This window comes from Lygodium microphyllum, chromosome 22 (assembly GCF_053477565.2).
Source record: "Lygodium microphyllum isolate KBCC chromosome 22, Lygodium_microphyllum_v1.1.10, whole genome shotgun sequence".
NCBI classification, from domain to species: Eukaryota; Viridiplantae; Streptophyta; class Polypodiopsida; order Schizaeales; family Lygodiaceae; genus Lygodium; species Lygodium microphyllum.
The window spans coordinates 34,771,026-34,797,812 of record NC_141156.1 but is presented as its reverse complement, the minus strand read 5'-3'; the positions used below and the strand labels follow the sequence as shown (position 1 = coordinate 34,797,812).

Here is a 26,787-nt window from a genome sequence, read left to right as displayed (position 1 = left end):
TGTGTTTTTGCATTCCAACCAAGGAATTCCATTCGAAGTTGTTGCGAATGCATTGATACTATTGCGACTACTTTTTGGAATGAAGGCCTTTTGCCAAAATTTTGGAATTTGTGAGGGATTTTTCTACACTATATTTTCGACTAACACATACTTTTGGAAAGCTTGTTTATCCTCTCTTCTCATGACCGATTGCCATCCTAGCTTGCCTTGTTTCAATATTCTTTCCCATACCTTCAATGGTATAATTCTAACTCTGTGCCCACGTGACATTTGATGCCTCTTTACCCTAGTTTTTCTCCTTCATTTGTGGACATTCCTTGAAATAATGACCCCATTGCCAATAGTGAAAGCATGTTCGTGCAAACTTGTCCAACCCAACCTGAGACAGTTCTATTGGAGAAACTTAATATCAACGAAACTAAGTTTCTGATATGCCATATTTCAAAGCAAACAAATATGATTCTACAAATAAGTCAAGGGTCGATAATTGCCAGCCCAATGGGACAATCATTCGATAAACCATCCTTGCCAATTTCAATCGAATGCCACAAAGTAACATATAAAAGCTTCTACCCCAAAAAAAGATGCCCTTTATAAGTATTCTTTTGCATTGCTTCCTTACTATTGAAGACTTTTTAGACTCCACTTCCCACCATAATAGATATGTTCGACCTAACCCTCCAATTTAAGAATGATGTTGAACTAATTGGCCACATCAAGAGCTCTTGGTGGCTTCCCAAAAAAGAACACCTAAGCTGCCCTTATATTGAATTACAACGCATTGTAGGTAACCTTTTTGATATCCAACGTAACACATTTGACAGCATCTTCAATTCTTTCCTCTATATTCTTGGCCATCACAACTGCAAGAATTTCCATGACAGCTTGCAAATAGGCCTCCAATTTCAGGCTGAAGTCGTCTTGGGAGCTCATGAGCTCTAGCTTTCTTTGAAGCCTCTCCTCTTCATTGCTCTGCTCACACAGCTTTGCTTAGCACCGCATCACATCCACATGTGCCTCACTCTTCTTTGCATTTTGGATGAGGTCACCTCTACATCACAATCCGACATCTCCACATCTGAGCCAATTGATTTGCTCAGAATACTTTGAGCTAGCTCCAAAACCCCATATGCAGGTGCTCATGCAATGTGGTGTATGGATATTTATTACTTTTAAGGACTTCTTAATAGCAGATTAATTTGTGAAACCATTCATTTTCACATGAAATCTTTACCTCATATTTTGCTCCGGCCGGTATTTTAGAGTCTCAACCCTTCAGAGAATATATGTTAACCAAAATCCTCGACTTTAGTAGACCTCGCTGAAACATCAGAGCTTCAAACCTTTTCATCTCAGTTTCAATTTCACAAAGAAATGTATACCACACAAAATCACATTCAACAAACAGCATCATTAACAAAGAAACCAAATACAAATACGTTAGGCAACTGACTGCATTCTCCAGTGAAATGATACCATGTTACATCAATATCAATATCTATATACACCCATAATGTCCGCAAACTCACCCCGACAAAAGCATGTGGACACTATTTTTGGATCTAAAAACATGTTTTCATACAACAGGCAACATGGACAGTGCCATTTTGCACTGCCAAATGTAATATGCGAAGTTTCAACTCTTTTAACCTGTTACAGAACAGAGGACACCTTTTCAAACGTGACATGCTGTGCCTGTGCTAGTATATATTCCCAAAATAGATCCCAAGTACATTTACATCCAAACTGGAACTTATAAGTGAGTGACCACATTCTTCAACCTTAAAACAAGTTACCCAACCTCAATTTCTCTCAGATTGCAATCGACATAGCACCTACTGAAATCACTTGGATGTCTGCTTCGATAAGCAATTGAAATACTGCTTTTGAAAATCATGATACTTGAATAAACTCAATAGTACGAGAAATGAAGCCAAGCCAGACAAACAAATTCTACTGCATTCACAGGGAAAGGTCATTCCAAGCGAAAAGCAGTGGCTTTTCAGGTCAGGCCGTTACGACCACCATAGCCAGTACAAATGTGGTTCATGAAGAACTTAAAATTGATGGTTCATCATTAAGCTACTTTTGGCCGAGTCTTTAGAGACCATGATTTGAATGGCAATCATTAAGCAAATGAGCTGGGTCCACACAAGCAGCGCATACCTTCCACGGCAATAGAACTGTTTTGATTTAGCTCCTTTGACCAGAAATGGAAGGAATACCATAGCAAACAAAGAAAACCAATTTCAGCATATTCAAACATGAGCAATCATTAAATAGCTCTAGCATCCCTCCACCCGCACAGGATCATCAAATCATGCATGAACATGTTTGAATGTCAAGATAGTGCACAAGCTGGCAACCATGCTGGCTCACCTGAAGCAGCAAACAATACATGAGCAAAGCCTGAAGTGTCATGCAGTCTAATCCAGATTAACGTTTGAATTGCTACCACATCCAAGTTGCAAGACTCAAACCAAACACCAACAAACAGGTAAAGCAGATACTCAACTAGCCCAGCTAAAGGGAGTTGAGATTAACCATGTGGTTATTTGGAAGGGAAGGTACATTTCATAGGACAGGGAACTTCCAATTAGTACTATAACCAGGCACATGAACAGCATTATTAAAATACAAACCATTCATAAGCAGAGTCTTCAGAACACCAAAAATTTTACTCTGCAAGATGGATGAGATGACAATACTAGCTACCCCATCTGTCAATCTCCACAAACTCTTGTAAAACGATCAGTACACTACCAATAGTTCCTACAGCACACCCAAACATGACATTCAAACCACCTCAGCTTTCTGTCATTTGAAACTTCCAAGACAAGCTCACATTCAAACCCCGCAAATCTATAGTGCCTGCAGATTCTTCACATTCTGCTCTGCATACAAAGTTTCTTAAATGGCATTAGCTAACAATTTCCCCTTCCCGCTAAATTGGGGTAAAATGATACGCAACAATTTCTTCTCCCTTGCATTTAGTATCAGATTTTTGCCTTCATAAGCTCAAAAGAACCTCCGACTCATCCCTCTTGTCCACATAATTAGCTTCCATCTCTAAACTTGTCGTGACTAAAATTTACAGCCAAAAGCTATTGATGAAAATAAATGGTTTTTATTATAGAAGAAGCATATGCATAAGCATACAAGTATGGAAGTATGTATCAAGAATGTTGGACGAAACACACCTGGGCCTAAATCTATTAGGCAACGTTCAGTAGTTTTACCAGTAAATGTCTCGTGATTTGTAATACTAGAAGAGCTACACTAAGAACTTGCACTTTACAATATCATGTGTAGAGAGCTTTTGAGAAGGATAAAAGGCTAGGTAAATTGCCCCTTTTTTACAAGGCACAACCTTTATCAAGGCCAAAGCATGTTTGAGCCAGACATTTTTATATTTTTTTGAACATTTGTGAATGTTTGCAGGACCAAGTATACGACTATGATAAAAGCCATGGATGAAATACATTCTTGGCTATAGAAACATGGGACAGTCAGGAGCAGAGTACCCTTCCAAATGCGTCCTTGGACAATGGATGCATCACTTTTAGGAGATCCCCTGTCCCATCCTTGACAAGTGGGGCAGGGGGATGGTAGGGAATGCATCCAAGAAGCCACTTGTTAGGGATGCAGGTGGGGATGCGCCAAACCTAATCAGCTGTTTGACTTTTCCAATAAATACTTATTTTCACTCCATCTTTCATGTGCTTCTCATACATCTATTCGTCATGTCTCCTGCTTGTCATTACTTACCTGCAACGCGCCCTATCCAATCATACAGTTTCTGAACTCTCAAATCTCTCAAGCATCCTCTTGCTCTTAAGCCTCAATTCTCAGCCATCTCATCTCAGTTTTCCATTCTCACCAGCCTTTTGTCCACCATATTATGAACATGTTTCACCCGTTCATCCTAAGTCATGGAGAGATCAATGCTTGCAGGTACAAGACTTCCCTGTCCTCTGCTCTCCATGTCATGCTGGTACTCAAGGTCTCTAACAAAATATGTGCATACAACTTGATGATGCCATGTCGATTAAGGTCATGTAGTGATATACACTGACTGTTAGGATGATGTAACCGGCATAGATGCAATGATACAAATAATTGTCCATCTACTGCTTATGGAAACTATACAACCAATATGAGGACATCTACAAAATTATATATAGAAGCTACAAGAGTTGGTGAAACCAGCCTTTGATAAACCAAAGGACCGTGAACTTTCACTTGCAAGCACAAGATCTTAGATACAAAATCTAGCAACAAAGAAATAAATCAAACAATGGAGCTAGAATGCTCCTGCACCTGAACACAGAAAAATCGAGCTCAAAGTCTTGCACCCCTGGTATTTATTTACCATTCTTGAAATGCCAGTACAACTCTTATTGCTCGGAAAGCCCTATGAACCGGCTTTCCACACTTGACCCTCAGCAAGCCAATCCTATGCCATTGCTTGTGGCAATATTCTAGTACCCATCTGTAATTACTCTCACCAACCAAGATCAAGAACGCCACATCAAAGGAAAAACAGCTAAGAATCCTCAAAGGCACAAGAAGATCAATATAACTGAGACTTGATCTTGTTGAATGCTCTCGCTAACAAAATTTGTTGCAACAATCTCCTCCCGGATGCAACACAACAACTCTCCCAAATGGCATGAATGACAACAAAAAAGCATATAATGGCTCCGAAGCCACTCAAACAACACCGAAATCACATCACCTGACCTGACACAACATTGTTTGCACCACAATAGCCATCGGTAGCCCTAAAACAGCATCAACTTGCCGAAAAACATCACTCCCTTCAAAAAGCTTCGCCTACACATGGAACACAAATGCCATCATTCCTTGACGTTTCATGATCAGCTGTACCAGCACTTTGGACAACACAACCAGTAAATTGGCAGCGCATTCAACAATTGGAGGCAATGGAACTGCTAATGGCAGCCAAGATCTGCACAATTATGGTGTTCTTGTGTGAAGAAAGCTGCATTCTTACACGTCTCATATGTTTCTCCTATGTTCTTGAATTTTATCAGCTGTTCAATAAATTAATAGAAGTTACCTTTAGAGTTTATTTGTTCAATGGTTAATTTGTTAAATTTATGTATCCCAATCAAAAACTTTGGCCACACCCAGATTTTATAAATTGAATGAATCTCTCATTAAGGTTTTAGGGAAAAAGTCATGGCAATCCTCATTCAACTTATTACCTTCTCTTGCTTGAAGCAATGCGAGCCCTTGTTCTTGCATTGCCATCAAGAAAACAAACTGCATTGGCATAGAGACCAATGGCATTGTCTTTATTAGTGCAAATTCTTGTATTATGCATATTGTCCAAGAATCGGACTGCAAAATTGATCCTCTCATAGAATGAGACATGCAACAAGAGAGAAAAAATCAGAACAATGGTTAAATGAGGGGACCATTTATCCATTGTTGGTAACAAGACCAACTTCCAAAGTAATTGCAATACCTTTTGATTTTGACCCATCAGTTATCACTTTGACGTATATAATATGCTCTTGAGGCTTAAGGTTTGCAAGCTTATTATGTAGTTCATAAATGTTTTTACTAGCTTCAGCCTAGTACTTCAAACTTTGTCACAATCATTGGCCCAACTGCGAGGCTATTGTGCAATTAACTAATGGCGGATGAAAGATAATGCAAGAATCAATCAATATCAATGATAGTCAATCACAAAATGAGACGCTAATGATTGAAAGAGAGTACCATGCTCAAGGTGGACCACATAGTAACAGGGAACGGCCGTCCCGAGGCCCCGGAACGCGAGAATGCCATCCTGAACGGATTGGCCAAATGGGGACGCCAAAATTCTTCCATCCATTGGTGAGTAATGACTTTCCATCAGGCAACAGGTTGCACGCATCATGCAACAGGTTGCACGCATTTCGGAGCCAAAGTGGCTCCGCCGACAGGCCCACAGGTGGACACGGATGGCTGCACATGGGTCTACAGACAACACAGAGGGAGACGGCAGGGCGGGGCGTAGACTGCATTTCAGATCCAGCCTCGGCAACAGGTGGGCGTGCGATGCCCCCTCGGCAGAGCACTCCACAGCCCCCTCTTGCCCCCCCACCCAGCAGGACCGCAGGCCCCCACATCCACCACCCGCGCCACAAACTACCTCTCCATAGTTAATGTCCACCACCCGCGCCACAAACCACCTCCCGTACCGAGCACCTCCCCTAATCCACACCTGTTTCAGGTGACCCCCACCCCCGGCCTTCCGCCGGAGGTGATCAGCCACACATGCCTACATCCTCTTCGCACCAACAGTCCTCCCCCTCCCACCCCTACCACCCGTCATACCTTCGCGAGACATGCACACATGTTGCCATAGGAGTTCTTCCGCAGTGGCCCACGGTCCTACTTGAGAGTTGCAGAGCGCAGATAGTTTCCACTACCTCTAGAGGAGGGGATCTTCGTGCTTCGTAAGTCAAGGAGGGGCAAGGTCCATCTACTAGCACCACCGGATGGACCAAAATACGCCTTCTTTCTTCAATCCTCTCACTCAAGGGAGTAGACGACGACACAGATAGAGGAAGAGTTGAAAAGTCAAGTGGTGGACCACTCCTCTCAGTGTTTGCACAACAGTGGCCTAGTTCTATGATGGACATTAACCGGTGGGCTGGTGCCAAGGTCCCTCACCTGAGAATTATCTTTCGAGCCCTCCACAGTGGAGAGCTTTGAGGGATATGATTTAGTGGCCCCCGGCGCAAGTATCCCGTTTCTAACATTGCACAGAGACTCGACTCTCAGCGTGGTTGATAGATGCATTGATAGTCCCACCTGGAACTTCTATCACCCCATTGATCCGGTTGAGGGCCACCATGGGAAAATGGAGCTCGTCGTCCAGACCGGCGGCAACGCGTACCTGTATGCCTCATAGCCCCTCCTCGTCATCAGCAGCCTCCACACCAAGCAGATGCATGTTCGGGCAGTCACAGGTTTCCAAATGCGCTTACATCTTGCATAATGGAATGTGAATAGCCTCCACTACAGTCGGGCACGTGGTTCCAACAAATTGATTGTTCGGCAGGATTTGCAAGCTGCCCTTGCCGGATGGATCCACATCTTGCTTCTATAGGTGCACAAGCTCACTCCCACCCAAGTCCAGTGGCTAGGGAAGGTACTCCCAGGCAGCTCGCACACTTAATGGGAGCACGCCATAGATGCCCACAATAGGAGTGGAGGCGTATGCACCTCTATTGGTTTGAGTCTTACTGCTTGTGTTCAAGACGACGAGACGATAGTGGCAGGGAGGGTGCTATTGATCAGATTGGATATTGGGGACTCCTGCCTTGGAGTCCTTAGTATCTTTGCCCCTACGGAGGTTAGCGCACGCAGCAGGTTCTCGGTGGAGATCGCCGAAGGACTCCCAAAGGTGGATTCCTGGATTGTTGGAGGAGACTTTAACAACTTGGAGGCTTTGGAGAACCAGCAAGGCAGAGGGAGAAACTACCACGGCATGGCCGAGGAGGACCAGGAGGCATGGGAGGTGTTTCTATAGGCAGTAGGAGCACGTGATGCCTGGAAAGACCCTGCCTTCCACAAGAGGGAGAGGTCGTTGGACTTCTCTTGGGAGTACAGGCGGCTGGATATAGTCCTGCTAGAGCGGTTGGACAGGTTTTATCTGTGAGAGGGGTGGCTCTCAAGGAGGCCAAATTGGGCTATTGGCAACACCATGTTGTCCGATCATTGCCCGATTCTCCTGACACTAGATCCCCTAGCATCTGCCCTAGACTCACGATCTTATCGGATCCCTGACTCAATCTACAGGACAGAGGACGTGACGAGACAGATAGAGCAGATTTGGACCAGAGAGTGGGACAGGAGGGGCCAGATCGCAAAGGAGGTTGCAGAGGCCCTACCTGAGTTGAGGAGAATTTGCCAAGAGGCAGCCATACAAGCCAAGGAGCAAAGCTGGGAGCAAGAGAGAGCACTCCGGCGCGACCTTGCAGCCACACAAAGATTATTACAAGTGGCACCAAGGGATCCCACTCTCCACACACAGGAGGTGCATGCGCAAGCAGCCATTGCTGGCCTAGAGAACAACCGCTTTGAGTTTTGTTTCCGCACCTTAGCAGTTTTCTGGGCACAGAAGGGGGACACAATGTGCAAGGAGTTTTTTCTAGTGCACCAGCCTCGCACCTCTGGAGATCAGATACGCAGCCTCCGAGATCAATATGGGAGGACCCGTTCTAGCCCAAATGAGGTTATGTACATTGCTACCGATTACCTTAGTCGCCTCTTCCAGTAGGAGACAGCCTTAGCTAGAGAACAAACGAGGTGATGGACATTGCTACCGATTACTATAGTCGCCTCTTCCAGTAGGAGACAGCCTGAGCTAGAAAATAGCGATATAGACAACAGGTCTGGGATAGTATCCGTCGCTTGTCACAAAGAAGATGGGATGCTCCCTCCTAGCCCCCTTCACAGAGAAGAAACTAGAGCAGGCTTTCCATACACAAGACGGGCAGAAATGCCTGGGAGAGCACGACATCTCTAAGGCTTTCTTCGCTACCTTCTCGGAAGTGGTGAAGGACCCCCTACTGTTGGCCTTTACGAAGATTTTCACTACAAGACAGATGCCAGGGAGTCTACCAACAGGCCTTATGAGTCTTCTTCCCAACAAGGGAGACCGGTTGGAGTTTTCCCAATGGAGACAAATCACCTTACTGTCACTGGCCTACAAGGCACTGGCAAAGATGATTGGTAGGCGACTACGCCCCTTGCTTTCGGACATCATCCAAGACACACAGACAAGCTTTGTTGAGGATAGGAGCATCCTCGATAATGTATTCACCTTCTTTGAGGCGACAGAGTGGGCCCAGTACTTTGAAATTTGAGAAAGCCTACAACAGGGTGGATTGGGATTTCCTAGAGGGCACCATGGTAAGGTTAGCTTTCCCCCACGCTTGGATTTCTAGGGTCTCCGCACTTTATTTTCTGTGTATGAGTATAGTGGGGAGGAGTTGGAGGCATAGTGGTGAACATGATGAGATGCTTTCAGCCTATGTTGAGCAAGGTCAAGTGGAAAGCACAACTGATGCTGGTGAACGTGTTACACGTATTCGTTTAGGACTTTGCCTTCTCCTTCTTCAGCTACATCAAAAATACCTAATGATACCAAGCCTCCACATCCAGGAGTTGGAAAGAAGGAGCCCAAGCATATTGGATGCTTTGATGTTTTGGAGGATGATCCAAATCAAGACAGTGCAGATTCACCTCATGGAATCCTAAGCATGCAGATTTACTAACAACAGCTTCAAGAGATAGAACTGTGCGTCTTTGGGATGTTTGTATTGGTAAGTGCTCCCAACAAGTGGAGTTGCGTGGTGAGAATATAAATATCACTTTCAAGCCTGATGGGTCACATATTGCTGTTGGAAATAGAGATGATGAACTGACTATTATAGATGTTCATAAGTTCAACTCAATCAACAAGCGCAAGTTTCCTTAGGAGGTGAACTGTTCTTCCTCACAACTGAGAATGTAACGGTGGATATCTTGTCTATCCATCTCTTTCTACATTACATACACTTGATGCTCACACAGCAGGTTGTTATTTTTTTTGCCATTGATCCGACTGGGAGGTACTTTGCAATGGGGAGTGCAGATGCTCTTGTGAGTCTCTGGGATCTTTCTGAGATGCTTTGTGTTCGTACTTTTACCAAGCTTGAAGCAAAGCAAAAGATCTAGAGTTGAAGGGACATGCAACGTGAAGAGGAAAAGATGCTGCTTTTCTGCGTGTGTATGAGAGGAAAGTGTGGCTAAAAAAGTGGGCTTTTTGTGGTTCACGAAAACAAAAGCAAGGGAAAAAACGCAGAAGCAATGGGGGGGAAAAAGAAAATTTAAAAAAAGGAAGCGATGGGAAAAGAAGGCATCTTGGGGGCTGCTGGATTAGGCGGAAGGCTAATCTGGGGGGGAAGGAGGGAGAAGCAGAGCATTCGAGGATTGATATGGGAAGGAGAGATGGTACTCTGCGATTCGACTGGGAGGAATAGGATGACAGAGAGCTGAAGTTGACGACAGGGCGAGTGACATTCCAATTCGTCAAGTAATCGTTGAGCATGTCCAATTCGTCAAGTAAACGTTGAGCGTGAAAGGTGTCTCAACTGTTGCAGATGAGATCAAATTGCAGAGGACTTTCGATGTGCTCGTGTTATCATACACGAAGCAATCGCCTTCCTCAACCACAGGGAGACCTCAATTTGTAGTGGACAGAATTGAGGATGTTTCCTGGGATACAGTTAATGCACTGAAAGGGGCGGAGCCCTGTTCTCTCGACCAGTTCTGCTTGAAGCGGGTTGAACAGTAATATTTGGAGGATCCAGCTCATTCTCACTTCACCAAAAGGATAGAAGGGATTTGCTGAATGGTGGCTAAGGTAAGCTTTTAATCCAATATCGATCAGAGGGAAAAGGAGTTCGTCGACGGATGACGCTGGGAAATGGGGAATAAGAAGATCATACATATGGTGCTCTGAGGAGAGAAGGCGGAGAAGAAGACCGATAGCTGCTGAAAAAGACGAGGATTGACTGAAGAGGAGACAAAGATCTGTTGCTACGAAGAAGAAGTTATAGCCGAGATGAAAGCAGGAGGACGATAGCAGAAGACGAAAGTGGAAGACGGTAGTAGAAGACAAAAGCAAAAGACAGAAGCCCATCTCTGTTCGAGGAAGAAGACAAGGAGCAACACTAAGGCCTTGTCGTTAGAAGGAACTAGCCTACTGCACGGGAATGATGGAGTTGAAGATGAAAAGGATGAAGCTGCGAAGCAAACGAACCTGCTGAATCAACGACAGAGACAAAGCACATCGAAGGAAGTTGAAGGAGAAGCCGAACCTGCAATAACCCTTAATCAAATCAATATGCCAAATGCTACTGTTCCAGTCTTTAGAACTTTGCTGCTTGATGTTCCAGCGCAGGTGCACCACAGCATATAATGGCAGACCCTCCGTGATGGATGTTTTGTGTTACTTCTATTAAATTGGCCTGATGTATCTGTCACAAGCAACACAAGGTATAGTGAAGTAATATGTGAATGAAAGGATGGGAAACAGAGGAAGAAAACCAAGAGTCTTGACAGTCAAAATCAGAAACAGCTTGTTACCAATGTTGAGAATGCAGTTGAGACGAACTCACGTTTGTTATCTGCACTACTTACTGGTGTGAACAGGGCTTTTCCATTTGTGGTAGCTAATGAGATAGATATTTTAACTCAAGAGCACACACCTATACTTCTCTGTCTGGTCTATCTACTTGCACATATCTATGTCTCTGAACTGAATAATGCAAGGTTTTTGTGAAAGCATACACCCATAACCATAAAACAGAACAGTCCAGAACTTATTATTGTGTGGGAAATTAGACAATGTGTGTGTGGAAATATGTCCATGGGATTTTATTCACTGAAGATCTTGAAACTGTTATCTACAGCATAATCATTCATAAGAGTTAATGATGTTGCAAACTTATTGGGTATAACAGAGGAAGATGCCATCCAAAGCTCTATTCAGGAGGGATGGATTTTGGATCATGCTGATATTGCATGAGCTCTGTTTTGAGCTCTTGTGGAGTGGAAAAGCTTGAATTGCTTAATCAGAAAATTCAGAATGTTGCTGTTATACAGTTACCCCTTTGATGTAACTATTCTTGGCTGATTGTCAGGCTTGCTGAAGAATAAAGACCTTTTTGTGGAAAAGACACAAAAGGCCTTGGTCTAAAGAATTAAGATTATGGCACAGCAACAATGTCATAACTGTTGATGTCATCAATCCTAGAAATACAGCAAGAAAATCAGACAGTGTGTTCACAGGTCATTGAAATCATAACAGGTTAATCTGGAAACTTTAGAGAGTGAAGAACGTGTTGTGGAGATTGCCACTGTAAACTGAATTGGCTTTCTATTCATCTTCAATTATTGACAAAAAGTAAAACAGAGTTGACATCATTTTCTCATCTTGATTATTTGCTTGATTGATCTTCTATCCTGAAATTAGTCAAGATCCTCTGTGGTTGCGATATTGCTTTCACAAAGATGTCGAAGGGTTTCTTCCACAAACAGATCCACAAACAGATCAATCTCTTCGTTATGCATTTCCGGTAGATCAACAAGATTATCTGTCATATCATCAGTTTCTTCCATTGGAGTTTCTTCTCGTTGCTCTTCTCTTGCAAATTCTTCTAATGCATAGTCCTCATCATCCCTTTTCTTGAAAATCTTGATTCTTTTTCCAGCAATAGGCACTCTAAGCACTGTTCCATCCAATTCTGTCAGCTCATATGTTGCATTATCAAAGACATGTCTGACTATGTACGGCCCAAACCATCTTTTCACCATCTTCCGAAGTGCAGCATGCTGATTTTCAAGGCTGCTATCAAAGACCAATACCCAATCTCCCTCTTCTATTGCTCTAGGCCGCAAACGATGTCTGCTGTCAAACCTGTCGTTATTCCTTAGTCTAGCAACCTTCAACCTGTCAATAGCTAGCTGAATATCCTTTGGTCTCCTCTCCAACTGTCGAATCCGAAAAGCTAAGAGCTCTTCTCTCGTCAAATCCTCCTGCCAAGGTAAAACTGACCAAGTCAAAGCACAAGTCTCAATCGGTATGACAGGTTTCTGACCATACATCAACTCTGCAGGCATATATCCTGTGGTAACACTATGGGTCGTACGATCAGCCCATAAAGCAAATGGTAGAAGTCTTGGCCATTCTCCAATCCGTCCTCTGCATGCTTTGGCTAATGCTTTCACTATCGGTGGATGCCCTCTTTCCCTCTTTCCATTTCCCTCTAGATTGTATGCTGTGGTTAGAGCCAATTTGATTCCTAGCTGAGAGAAAAACTCCCTAGCTTCATCTACATCCAATTCACCACGATCCGCAGTGATCTTACCCACACAACCATACCTGCAAAAAATTTCCTCCAATGAGAACTTACACACTGCACTAGTGGTCTTCGTTCTCAAAGATCTGCCCTCAACATGATTGGTAAGATCCTCTCTAACCAAAACAATGTATCTCATCTGCCATAGACCCATAGGCATGGTAACCAAATCAACTACCCACTTATAATGAATACATAGCGGATAGGTCGGATGAAGCTCATCTCTATGACGCACTACTGATTACATCTGGCAATCTCTGCAAGTCTCAACAAAGTGAGAAACATCTCTATACATGCCTTTCCACCAATATTTCTCCTTGATTTTCTCATAAGTAGCCCATACTCCTCTATGACCAGCCCAAGGACTCTCATGAAACTCCCTCATCACTTGTAACTGTGTCTCTCTATCGCAGACAACTCGCAAAGGTAATCTGCCTCTTTTCTTCGGATGCTTCCAAAGAAATCCGTCCTTGAGAAAATAACCATAGGCTTTCCTTCTGATCTTCTTGAACTCTTCATCTGTCCATTCATCTCTTTTGCTTAGTGTACTAAGGTACCTGCCAATCTGCAACCAATCTCCAACATAGAGTTCATCTGTGAAAGCCACAATATCATAGACATGACAAACATGATCAACCATAGTGGCTGAAATTTCTGCATCATCCTCTTCTGCAAGTAGAGTCTCCTCATCATCATATCTGGCTCTAGACAACATATCTGCCACTGGATTATCTTTCCCTGCTATGTGTTTAAATACGGATTTAATGACTTGATGTATGCAATCCATCTCAACATAGCTATATCCGGAGTAGAGCAACTCGTGATCATGCCAATCAATGGCAAGCAATCTGTCTCTACCACAACTGAAGCTCCAATAAAGTACTCCTTGTCACATTTGAGAGCCGTGACAATCCCCAATAACTCCCTTTTGATTTGCTGATATCTCCTCTGTCTCTCGTTTAGGACTTTCGCCCCAAACCGAATAGCATACCTATTTCCATCTGCATCATCTTGACCCACAGCCCAACCTATGCCAATTGGACTAGTGTCAACTGTCAATACAATAGGCCTATCACAATTATAATCCGCTTTTCTGAGAGTAGAAGCATTCTGCAATAACTTCTTCAATTTCCGCATGGCTCTAGTGTGGCTCTCATCCCAATAAAATTTCTGCCCCTTTCGAAGCAGTTGATACAAACAATCTGCTATGTGTGCAAAATGAGGTATCCAAATCATATAAAACACACAAGCACCAATGAATCTCCGTACCTCTGAAGTAGTAGAACAATACTCTGCAATCTTGCCAATAGCATTCACCTTATCAGGTGAGGGTTTTCTGCCATAATATCCACACATATGTCCAACAATGACAACCTCATTCACTCCAAAAACAGATTTTTGCCCTGAAAGTGTCAAGTTCACTTCTTCTAGCCTGGCCAAAATCTTCTCACATGCTGAAATATGATCAGCCACAAAGTATCTGCATCCCTGCTCATTTAGGCTCTCATTCTTCTCTTCTTCTGCACACCCCTTAATGGGCACATCATCCAAGAAAGGGATAGTAAGCTGAGGTATCTAATCACGAAGGACCTTATGCATGGCATTCATCATATGCGCAACAGAATTAGTTGCACCTTGAGGCAAGGTACACATCCTGACAAGCCCAATAGGAGTTCTCATGGTGGTTATGTCCCTGCTTTCCAAAGCCAGCTGAAACTGATCATATCCTGAATACAAATCACCCAAAGAATAGATGGCACATCCAGCAAATGCCTCTGCAAACTCATCCACAACTGGACCTATACCAACATTCCTGATAGTAACTCTGTTCACTGGCTGCATGTCCTGAATAAATCGAAGAGTACCATTCTTCTTTGAAACTGTAAACCACCTGTTTGAGTATGGTGCAGATGAAGGCTCAAGGATTCCCATCCTGACATCTTTGTGAAAGCAATGTCGCAACCACAGAGGATCTTGACTAATTTCAGGATAGAAGATCAATCAAGCAAATAATCAAGATGAGAAAATGATGTCAACTCTGTTTTACTTTTTGTCAATAATTGAAGATGAATAGAAAGCCAATTCAGTTTACAGTGGCAATCTCCACAACACGTTCTTCACTCTCTAAAGTTTCCAGATTAACCTGTTATGATTTCAATGACCTGTGAACACACTATCTGATTTTCTTGCTGTATTTCTAGGATTGATGACATCAACAGTTATGACATTGTTGCTGTGCCATAATCTTAATTCTTTAGACCAAGGCCTTTCGTGTCTTTTCCACAAAAAGGTCTTTATTCTTCAGCAAGCCTGACAATCAGCCAAGAATAGTTACATCAAAGGGGTAACTGTATAACAGCAACATTCTGAATTTTCTGATTAAGCAATTCAAGCTTTTCCACTCCACAAGAGCTCAAAACAGAGCTCATGCAATATCAGCATGATCCAAAATCCATCCCTCCTGAATAGAGCTTTGGATGGCATCTTCCTCTGTTATACCCAATAAGTTTGCAACATCATTAACTCTTATGAATGATTATGCTGTAGATAACAGTTTCAAGATCTTCAGTGAATAAAATCCCATGGACATATTTCCACACACACATTGTCTAATTTCCCACACAATAATAAGTTCTGGACTGTTCTGTTTTATGGTTATGGGTGTATGCTTCCACAAAAACCTTGCATTATTCAGATCAGAGACATAGATATGTGCAAGTAGATAGACCAGACAGAGAAGTACAGGTGTGTGCTAAGTTAAAATATCTATCTCATTAGCTACCACAAATGGAAAAGCCCTGTTCACACCAGTAAGTAGTGCAGATAACAAACGTGAGTTCGTCTCAACTGCATTCTCAACATTGGTAACAAGCTGTTTCTGATTTTGACTGTCAAGACTCTTGGTTTTCTTCCTCTGTTTCCCATCCTTTCATTCACATATTACTTCACTATACCTTGTGTTGCTTGTGACAGATACATCAGGCCAGTTTAATAGAAGTAACACAAAACATCCATCACGGAGGGTCTGCCATTATATGCTGTGGTGCACCTGCGCTGGAACATCAAGCAGCAAAGTTCTAAAGACTGGAACAGTAGCATTTGGCATATTGATTTGATTAAGGGTTACTGCAGGTTCGGCTTCTCCTTCAACTTCCTTCGATGTGCTTTGTCTCTGTCGTTGATTCAGCAGGTTCGTCTGCTTCGCAGCTTCATCCTTTTCATCTTCAACTCCATCATTCCCTTGCAGTAGGCTAGTTCCTTCTAACGACAAGGCCTTAGTGTTGCTCCTTGTCTTCTTCCTCGAACAGAGATGGGCTTCTGTCTTTTGCTTTTGTCTTCTACTACCGTCTTCCACTTTCGTCTTCTGCTATCGTCCTCCTGCTTTCGTCTCGGCTATAACTTCTTCTTCGTAGCAACAGGTCTTTGTCTCCTCTTCAGTCAATCCTCGTCTTTTTCAGCTGCTGTCGGTCTTCTTCTCCGCCTTCTCTCCTCAGAGCACCATATGTATGATCTTCTTATTCCCCATTTCCCAGCGTCATCCATCGACGAACTCCTTTTCCCTCTGATCCCCAGCTCGATATTGGATTAAAAGCTTACCTTAGCCACCATTCAGCAAATCCCTTCTATCCTTTTGGTGAAGTGAGAATGAGCTGGATCCTCCAAACATTACTGTTCACCCCGCTTCAAGCAGAACTGGTCGAGAGAACAAGGCTCCGCCCCTTTCAGCGCATTAACTGTATCCCAGGAAACATCCTCGATTCTGTCCAGTGCAAATTGAGGTCTCCCTGTGGTTGAGGAAGGCGACTGCTTCGTGTATGATAACATGAGCACATCGAAAGTCCTCTGCAATTTGATCTCAATTGCAACAGTTGAGACACCTTTCACGCTCAACGTTTACTTGACGAATTGGACATGCTCAACGATTACTTGACGAATTGGAATGTCACTCGCCCTGTCGTCGACTTCAGCTCTCCGTCATCCTATTCCTTCCAGTCGAACTGCAAAGTACCATCTCTCCTTCCCATATCAATCCTCGAATGCTCTGTTTCTCCCTCCTTCCCCCCCAGATTAGCCTTCCGCCTAGTCCAGCAGCCCCCAAGATGCCTTCTTTTCCCATCGCTTCCTTTTTTTAAATTTTCTTTTTCCCCCCCATTGCTTCTGCGTTTTTTCCCTTGCTTTTGTTTTCGTGAACCACAAAAAGCCCACTTTTTTAGCCACACTTTCCTCTCATACACACGCAGAAAAGTAGCATCTTTTCCTCTTCACGTTGCATGTCCCTTCAACTCTAGATCTTTTGCTTTGCTTCAAGCTTGGTAAAAGTACGAACACAAAGCATCTCAGAAAGATCCCAGAGACTCACAAGAGCATTTGCACTCCCCATTGCAAAGTACCTCCCAGTCGGATCAATGGCAAAAAAAATAACAACCTGCTGTGTGAGCATCAAGTGTATGTAATGTAGAAAGAGATGGATAGACAAGATATCCACCGTTTCATTCTCAGTTGTGAGGAAGAACAGTTCACCTCCTCAGGAAACTTGCGCTTGTTGATTGAGTTGAACTTATGAACATCTATAATAGTCAGTTCATCATCTCTATTTCCAACAGCAATATGTGACCCATCAGGCTTGAAAGTGATATTTATATTCTCACCACGCAACTCCACTTGTTGGGAGCACTTACCAATACAAACATCCCAAAGACGCACAGTTCTATCTCTTGAAGCTGTTGTTAGTAAATCTGCATGCTTAGGATCCCATGAGGTGAATCTGCACTGTCTTGATTTATATCATCCTCCAAAACATCAAAGCATCCAATATGCTTGGGCTCCTTCTTTCCAACTCCTGGATGTGGAGGCTTGGTATCATTAGGTATTTTTGATGTAGCTGAAGAAGGAGAAGGCAAAGTCCTAAACGAATACGTGTAACACGTTCACCAGCATCAGTTGTGCTTTCCACTTGACCTTGCTCAACATAGGCTGAAAGCATCTCATCATGTTCACCACTATGCCTCCAACTCCTCCCCACTATACTCATACGCAGAAAATAAATGTAAACACAACAAGTAAATATGTATAAAGTAACAAATCTTACGCACAACTTTTGGGTGGTTTTCACACCTCGAATGCGCAGCAATACGACATCCACCCCCTCTAATCCTGTGCATCCTCCGGATGGGCCAACTACCCATGATCATTATCATCAAGATCCACAAACAGATCAATCTCTTCGTTATGCATTTCCGGTAGATCAACAAGATTATCTGTCATATCATCAATTTCTTCCATTGGAGTTTCTTCTCGTTGCTCTTCTCTTGCAAATTCTTCTAATGCATAGTCCTCATCATCCCTTTTCTTGAAAATCTTGATTCTTTTTCCAGCAATTGGCACTCTAAGCACTATCCCATCCAATTCTGTCAGCTCATATGTTGCATTATCAAAGACATGTCTGACTATGTACGGCCCAAACCATCTTTTCACCATCTTCCGAAGTGCAGTATGCTGATTTTCAAGGCTGCTATCAAAGACCAATACCCAATCTTCGGAAGTGCAGTATACTAGAGCACGGCTCGCCTCTCACTAGCCGGCCGAGCCCTGGTTGTTAACCAGGTCCTCTTAGCGACGGCCTAGTACATCGCTCGGTGTTGGTGCTTATCCTCCTCCTGCGTAATATACCTTCGCTGCCTAAGTGCGGAGTTTACTTTGGTCCGGGTCATATGGCTCCAAGGATTCCAGGGCCAAGGTGGCCTGGGCGACCATTATACGACATTGGTCAGAGGGAGGGCTTGGGATCATAGACCTAGAGTATCAGAGTATGGCCCTCTTGGGCAAGCTAGTTGTCCGCGGCGTCACACCAGGAGGGCAGACCTAGAAGGTCCTATTGCAGGAGGGTCTTCAGGACTATAGACCCAGGCATGGCTGTGAGTGGAGGCCATCCCTGAGATGAATCTTCACGATAGCCCAGATCACCCCTCTAAATCACCCTTCCTACGCAGCTTGCTCCATGTGTGACAGGGCCTCCGTAAGGCCCTTATCCAGAGCCCCCCAGGCTGCTAGGAGGAGATACACCGTGAACCGGTGATTTGGAATCCCTAGGTCAGGAACCGGAAAGGGACACAGATCGGTGAGCGCCCACACATCTAATGGGCTGGTTGGGAGACTAGCCCGGCTCGTAGAATCAGGACATGCCGGGAGGTGTATAGGATGGCGGATGAGGAGGTGCTATACCAAGCATAAGGCTGCGAGCGAGGAGTGGAGCTGAGGAGAAGAGAGATAGACGCAGCGATACCTCAAGAGTGGCTTGCCCAGGGAGGTATGGACCGCTAGGTTTTCACCAACAGGTGACACTCCACCTGGGACCTTTTTCACAATGCAGGAGGGGGAGCGTCTGGCTCTTGACAGAGGGCAGCAGGACGAGGGGAAAGCTGTCCTTTCATGGAAGAGGATCCGGGTGGTTGGCCTTTAGGGGAAAATATGGCAGCTGGACCCTGTCGTCTTTTGGCAAGAGCTCAGGGAGTGGCACCTCTGAATCTAGGAAGAAATACCACTTGATGAGTTGGAGTGGGATCCGGGAGAGTGGGATCTGAGAGAGTGGAATACACCGCCAGGATTGGCAAACACGTACTGATGTAGAAGGACATGGATTGGGTGCCGTTACGTAGCAGGCACTGGGCGGAGCATGCGTCACGAAGCCGTTCCGACGGACCTTCTGGCGCCGCCTATGGAACAGCTGAAGGCCAGGGAGAGTGTCGTACTTTTTATGGCTGGTGGCACATGGAGGCTTGGCAGTGGGAAGTTGGCTTACCCAGATGCAGGAGGGAGTTTGTAAGTGCTGCACACAGCAGTCGATGGAAACCCCAAAGCACTGCCTTTGGTGGTGTGCTTTCTGTTGGCAGGCAGTCAGCCAAGGCCGTCACCTTCTGTATGAGGGCGGGATGCAAAATACGATATTCATGATCGAGGCAGGGTCATGCGCAGTGGTGGGTTTAGAGGCTCTACCCATCCGCCAGGTACTGGAACCCACAGCAGACCGCTCTGAGGTATGGGAAATCATAGAGAATCTTATTGGATGGCATATCTGGAAGGCGCAGTGTCAGGTGCCTTCCGACGGAGAGAGACCTTCAATAAAGGCGACCCTAGTGGAGCTCTAGACCTCCATCATCCACTCCCTTCGAGGCCGATGGGATCAAGTGCAGGGCGAGTCCAGTGCTCGTCAAGAGCTCCGTGGCCATTTCATGCGCACTTGGGCAGCCAAGACTTGTTCTTCGTGATGCAGACAAAAAGCCCTAGATGGTGATACACCCCCTCCCCCCATGGCTTCTTGCCCCTATCCCCCCCCAGACTGCCTTGAGAGGCTTGTTTACATGATGTATCTGTGACTTTCACCAGGTCCAGCTTGGTCTGTTTAGCATGGGCACCTCTTTGTATTCAGGTTTTTTTCTGAAATAATATAATTAGCCACATTTTATGTGCAAAAAGAAAAGAGTGTGAGCTGCCTGGGAGTACCTCCTACCTGCTGGGCTTCGGTGGGAGTGAGCTTGTGCTTTTGTAGAAGTAAGATGTCGATCCGTCTGGTAAGGGCAGGCTACACCTCCTGCGGAACATTCAATTTCCTGGAACCACGTGCCCCACTGTAGTGCAGGCTATTCACATTTTAGGATGCAAGGTGTAAGCTCATGGGAAAACCTGTGACTGCCCGAACAAGCATCTATTCAATGTGGAGGCTGCTAATGAAGAGGAGGAGCTATGAGGCATGCAGGTATGCTTTGCCGCCAGTCTGGACGGCGAGCTCCATTCCCCCGTGGTGGCCCTTGGCCGGACCATAGGGGTGATAGAAGTCGAGACTCTGTACACTGGTAGAAACGGACCGCCTGTGCCAGGGGCCACTCAATCACATCCCTCGAAGCTCTCCACTCTGGAGGGGCTCAAAAGATAATGCTCAGGTGAGGGACCTCGGCACCAGCCCACCAATTAATGTCCAGTATGCAACCAGGCCACTTCTGTGCAAACAATGCTCGTCCGTCTTCTCCCATCCACTCGCAAGTATGGTCCGCCACCTAAGTCTTGAACTCTCTCTTTCTGTGTCATCGTCCACTCCCCTGAGTGAGAGGACTGAAGAAAAAAAGCATAGTTTGGTCCATCCGTGGTGCTAGTAGATGGACCTTGCCCCTCCTTGACTTACGAACCACGAAGATCCCCACCTCTAGAGGTAGTGGGAACTCTCCGCCCTCTGCAACTCTCAAGTAGGACCATGGGCCAGTATGGAAGAACTCATGTGACAACAAGTGTGCCTGTCTCGGGAAAGTGTGATAGGCGGCAAGGGTGGATAAGCTGGTGGCTGTATGGGAGGGGAAGGACTGCTGGTGCGAAAAGGATGTAGGCGTGTGTGGCTCATCACCTCCTGTGGGAGGAGGGGGGTGGGTCTGGGGGAATCCCCTGAACCAAGTGCACATCACGGGGGGTGCTTCGTACGAGGGGTGGTGGGGGAGAGGATGATCGAGGGATGGTGGGATGGATGGAAATACATGGCGGATGTTGGGGGTTGGGGAGGAAAGGAGAAGTGTGGGGCATGGGATGTGGCGTGGGTGGTGGATGTGGGGGGCTGCGGTCTTGCCGGGTGGGGCGGGCTGTGGAGTACTCTGCCGAGGGGGCATTACATGCCCACCTGCTTGCTGCTGCCGAGGCTGAGTCTGAGACGCTGACTACGCCCCCTCTCCCCCCATGGTTTCTCTCTCTATGGTCTCTGGACTCGTGTGAAGTCATCAGCGTCCACTTGCGGTCCTGTCGGTGGAGCCATCTTGGCTTCGAAACGCGTTCAACCTACTGCCTAATGCCCAAAGTCGTGGTAGCACAAGCACTGCCCTGGATGCCTCGTCACAATGACGTGCTGCCTAAAGGAGTGCCCGCCCGTCTCAATCTCTAAGAACTGTAGGATATTCTTGACCTCTTTCACTGTCGCCCGTACATTTGGGACTCCTGCAGTTGTCACTGCATCCGCGAAGGACACGGGAATGATAGTGCCGAAAAGCCATCCAAAGTCTTCCACCAACTGGCGATACTCAATCGCCAGGCCAGGGAAAAGAAGGGTGACCAGGTGCCTAAGAAACTTGTTGTGGAGTGCAAATGCCTCCGTAGTAAAGCCCCTGTACCAAGGGACTATGTGTATGACCCCATTTATGGACACATATGGTGAACTAGCAAGTAACCCATGAGCTGCGTCCATGGAGCCGGACCATATAGATCCCTTGGCCCAATAGGACCGCCTCCTCGATCTGCGTTGTGCCGATGCGCAGCGTTGAGTGTAGCCAGTCCCGAAGCTGGGCCCTGGCTAGGGAATGTCCTACTACTTGACCATAAATTGTTGTTTCCATTATCTCCATCTCCTTAGCTCGAATGGCTCAGAGCTGTTCCTCAGAGAGGACTACGCGCAAGGTGTTTGACTGTGGAGTACTCGCTGAGTGCACTGCGTCTAACCAAAGGTTTCCATTGCGCGTCCCTTCTGAGAGAACTACCAATTAGGTCGCAGTGCTACCTGAGGGGGTGAGTTGTTGCAGATGGAGGGAGCAACTGAAGGGTGAGGGGATCAATGGCGGCCTCGAGGGGGATACAGACCTTTCGACGTGATGGACGGAGCGCGAATTTTTGTTGATCTTTCTACAGCTTTCATCTATTTTAGACTTGCCTTTTAAAAGCACAATACCACATAAACACCCTCTACGAACTACAAAGCGCGTCTGTGGCAATAAGTTGTTCTCTTTTGCATTTCTTGTGACCACTACAATGCTTGCTTGACCTTCTTATAAGCAACGTACATGTTTTCCACATACCTACAGCCTAAAAAATCTTATCATTTGTGTATAAAATAGGGAGCACTTTCTATTCAGCTAAAGAATGCATTACATGCTGATTACCTCTTAAACAATCCTAGAACATGCTTATTTAATTAAAAACCCTAAAACAGTGTGTACTTGGAGAAACCCTAATTGGGGAGGGTCCATCACATCTATAAATAGATAGGCTGCCCCCATTCAATCTCTTCAATGCACGTTTCTCACCCTTATGTGCAGATTTTGGTCATTAGTCTCCCACCACGTGGGAGTCTAGCCTTTGCAACTGTTGCTATCACTCCATCTACCCCCTCCAATAGACTAGCAACCTCTTTCATGCTGCCACTTGCTGCCTGGTGACCCCCATTGCTGCATTTGGACCTCCACTACCATTGCCAACTGTCAAACGCCATGTTTCTACTTGCATTGGCCCTTCAACTGTCGAGGTGACAGGTGTATATCATCAAGCAGTTGCTCCATTGCTGCATTCATTTGCACTTTTGGCTGTTGTCTGCCTTTTCCACCATCATCTCTGTTGTCATGAACTTTTCCAACCTCCACTCAGATCTGCTTTTGCATCTTTTCTCACTCTGACTGGTAGTCACAATACTTGGGTTACATCTCCGGTGGACATCACTCTCCAACACTACTGCTTTGCCCTTGGGCACTCCATACAATCTACCAATCACTTACAATATTCATTCACTTCAGAGTTGTGTTCTTTCTCTCTCCTTCTACTTGTGTTTATTTTTGTGTTTCAGTTTTGAAATTTGCCTTTAAGGGTTTGAGTCTTGCACATTTGTGTCTATATCATTGTGTTTCTATCCTAGTTGTACACTTCGATTTTCCTCGGTGCAAGTAGTTACTCCACACTTTTCTTCACATGGTATCAAAGCCCATGCTCTTGTAAAGAGTATCCTGCGAGACACATGAACAACTCACAATGTGTCAATCACCTTTTTCTCAAGACTCCATTATGTCTTATCAAGCTTCTCCATCACTCCAGACTTAAGGAGATATTATGGACTGAGCGACAAAGACGACACTCCACCTTCACCTTCTTTGTTTTGTCATGTTCCAGTTTTCAATCTCATGACATAAGAATTTCAAGAGTACTTACACATCATGTATAGTCAAACTTACGTCCCTCCTATGAGCTTGGCTACTCCATCTAGACCAGTAAGTGAGGCTGGCCACCTCTCCAATTATGGAGCACATATGACATTTGGGACAACTAATGACCCATACTAATGTGAACTAGGCCCAATGTTAGGTTCGTACAACCCATTTGAGTCGTATGAATCAAAACCCTCTCCTGTTTCTACTTTTGAAGTACAAGATCCCAATAATTTTCTATATGTCAACTTCAATAGAGGAGGCTGTTGAAGTAAACATCCTTCATCAAGTATATCTACATCTTCAATTCTATTTAAGCATGTAAGCCACTCTTCTCAAATCCCTCCCATCTCGCCCTCTTCTAGCCCACACCTCAATTTCCTCTCTTCTTCATTTATCTTCTCCTTCGACTGCCAACAACTGCTGGATATCTGGCACACGGACAACCTCAACGGCTATCCTTCTCTATTCTTGATGCGAGTAGTACATCCCAACATGCTTCCAGGCTACCTACTTTGTTACATCAAATAACCACGGCCCAAATACTCAAGTGGGTTCCAAGGCATAAACCACAATTTCACAAACGTCAAACACCAAGTATGAATAGCTTCCATTACTTCATGCTCTAGGCCTAAACGACATAGCTGGAACTCCCATAGTGCACATGTGACTGAGCAGCGCTTTCCGAAAGCCTTGCTATCTGCGAGCCCAAGGATACTATGAGGGTAACACCTTCTTTTGGTGCCCAAACTCACGTAGCTAAGTCAAATCCTCAATCTCAATCCTCAAAACCCAAGCTTCCACACTGTCATTTGAAATAGGGGAGGAGAAAAACTAAAACGGAGGGCTCAATCCTTGAGTGCTCAAACAATCTGTTGACCCAACGTTCAACCAAGAGTCCACGAGCAACCAAGCAAGGCCCTACCTAAAGACTCTAAGATAATCACCAAGATACCCAACAACAAGTTGTCAATCGAATTGCAAACCTCCCAACCCAATCCTACCACACCCACCGCTGAGAATCTTCTAGTGGAGGAGGTGCCCCCTGTCACCTTGTCATGTTCAACTAAACCCAAGCCACCACAACATATTAAGCTACCATCACCAAAATGATCCATTCTTGAAGTGGCATCTAATATGGCCATGGACATGGGGCATGACTTCGCTACATGCATCCGATGGCTGGATTCAACTTTCACACTATTTGCTAGAAGTTACGAACATTTTGACCTAGCCTCTACAAGTACTAATCCCATTGCACTTTAAGCATCCACTTCACATTCACCTCCATCTAAGACTACCTTTCCACTTCGTCGAGCATTTCAATGCCAAAGCACTACTAGTGGGCATACGCAATGGTAGCTACATCCTTCAATTCACTCCATCTTTGCACTCTTACGTCTTTCGGCTATTGAGTCGAGCTCATAAGATCGTCCTTAGATTTCCATTGTCAAGTCTTCCATTGCATTCACTCTCACACACGCATATACATTTGCATCCTTGCATAGTTCATTTAGTTACCTTTTCATTTGTATTTTGATTTGTTTTTCAAAGCATCTCACTACTTACCTCTGCGCTTACAAAATCTTCATCTCTTTTGTTGGGTTTCATTTTCAATGTAAAACTAACATGCAAGTTTTCTGCCAGGCCTATGTAGGCTAGACACCTGGGATACACATCGTTCCATTCATGGTTTCATAATCCTAGGAGTTTTGCTTCTCTACCATCATGGAGACTTCTCCTCTCGAGGCGAATCGTGCAACATCTCTCTTGATGCTATCATGGCAGTGACTTCCATCTTGTTCTTTCAATTGGGATGTGTTCTCACTTCATGGTTCTCGACACCACACGAAGACCAATATCTGGCTCTATTTTCTTCTTCCACATTGACATCCAAGATTGAGAGGGGATTGTCATTATTCATCATATTCTACAGGTTTCAACACTTATCTTCAACATCGACCTTTGCTCCCTTGCTGTGCCACCTCTTTTTGAATTGCATCATTTCATCATCCTTGTAAAGGGTGCTTGGGAAACTAAACAATTTTCCCACAAGGGATACTGTCCAAGTGCAACCTACTGCATGAGCATTTCACAGCATGTACCATACTCATTGTGTCAAGAACCACTAAACAGATCCTAAGTTTTTTTCACCCACAATTTGTACACCCCCACTACCATTCCTTCATCGCCCTTCCTTCGTCATGGACACCCTCGAGTGGACGAGTAGCTTATCTGTTTTGTGATGAGTTTGACCTAACCATCCCTTGTCATTCTTCCATATCCTATAGTTACTTAATCAACTGCAAACACTCTCAAATCACTTTTTTTTCAAAGTTCATTATGATAACATCTGTCTTTGTAGGCCTTGCCTACTGGGCATCCCATAAGCACCCTTTGTCCGATGTCTTGTTCTCTGTAGGGTCACTACTTGGATTCCCTTGATAAGATACATATCGCCCATGTAGTCTGGTAGGCCACTAGGCAACCACCGTGCACCCTTTGTCCGATGTCGCTACTTTGGAATGGAATGCCATTGGCACACATGGGTTGGCCTTCCTTTCTCGCCATGTTTTAAACCTAAAAGGGGGTGTTGAGCTTTAAAAATGCATTACATGCTAGCCTCTTAAACCACCCCAAAAGGATATTCTTATTAATGAATCAAAGGAAGTTTATAAAGATGATGACCCATGTATTTTCTATCTTTAGATCCTTAAGTAGAGTCATGACAAAAGCAACCTTACAAAAGACGCTCCATGCAACTTTAAAAAGCATCTTCACAAAGATAGTGGTAAAAAATTTACCACTAATAATTGCATAATAGAATATCTATTTTGATTGAATATCAAGCAAGTAAAAAAGAATACAAAAGATAAATCCCAAGCAAATGATTCAAAATGCTAATCTGTGTTTCTTAG

General features: G+C 44.7%; 1 protein-coding gene across 7 annotated transcripts in view; it reads right to left on the bottom strand.

Moving 5' to 3' along the window:
* Positions 1–530: 530 nt before the first annotated feature.
* Positions 531–26,787, bottom strand: part of LOC148017018 (RNA polymerase II degradation factor) — a 149,688-nt gene continuing 123,431 nt past the window's right edge. For 2 of the 7 annotated variants that reach the window (XM_087663289.1, XM_087663290.1), the window contains one exon: positions 1,942–2,379. The gene's annotated coding sequence lies outside the window, so the exon portion shown is untranslated. Of the gene's footprint in view, positions 1,079–1,234; positions 1,336–1,941; positions 2,380–4,811; positions 4,837–26,787 lie in introns of those variants that run through there. The other 5 variants (XR_015687928.1, XR_015687930.1, XR_015687929.1 and 2 more) reach the window with 5 other exon arrangements.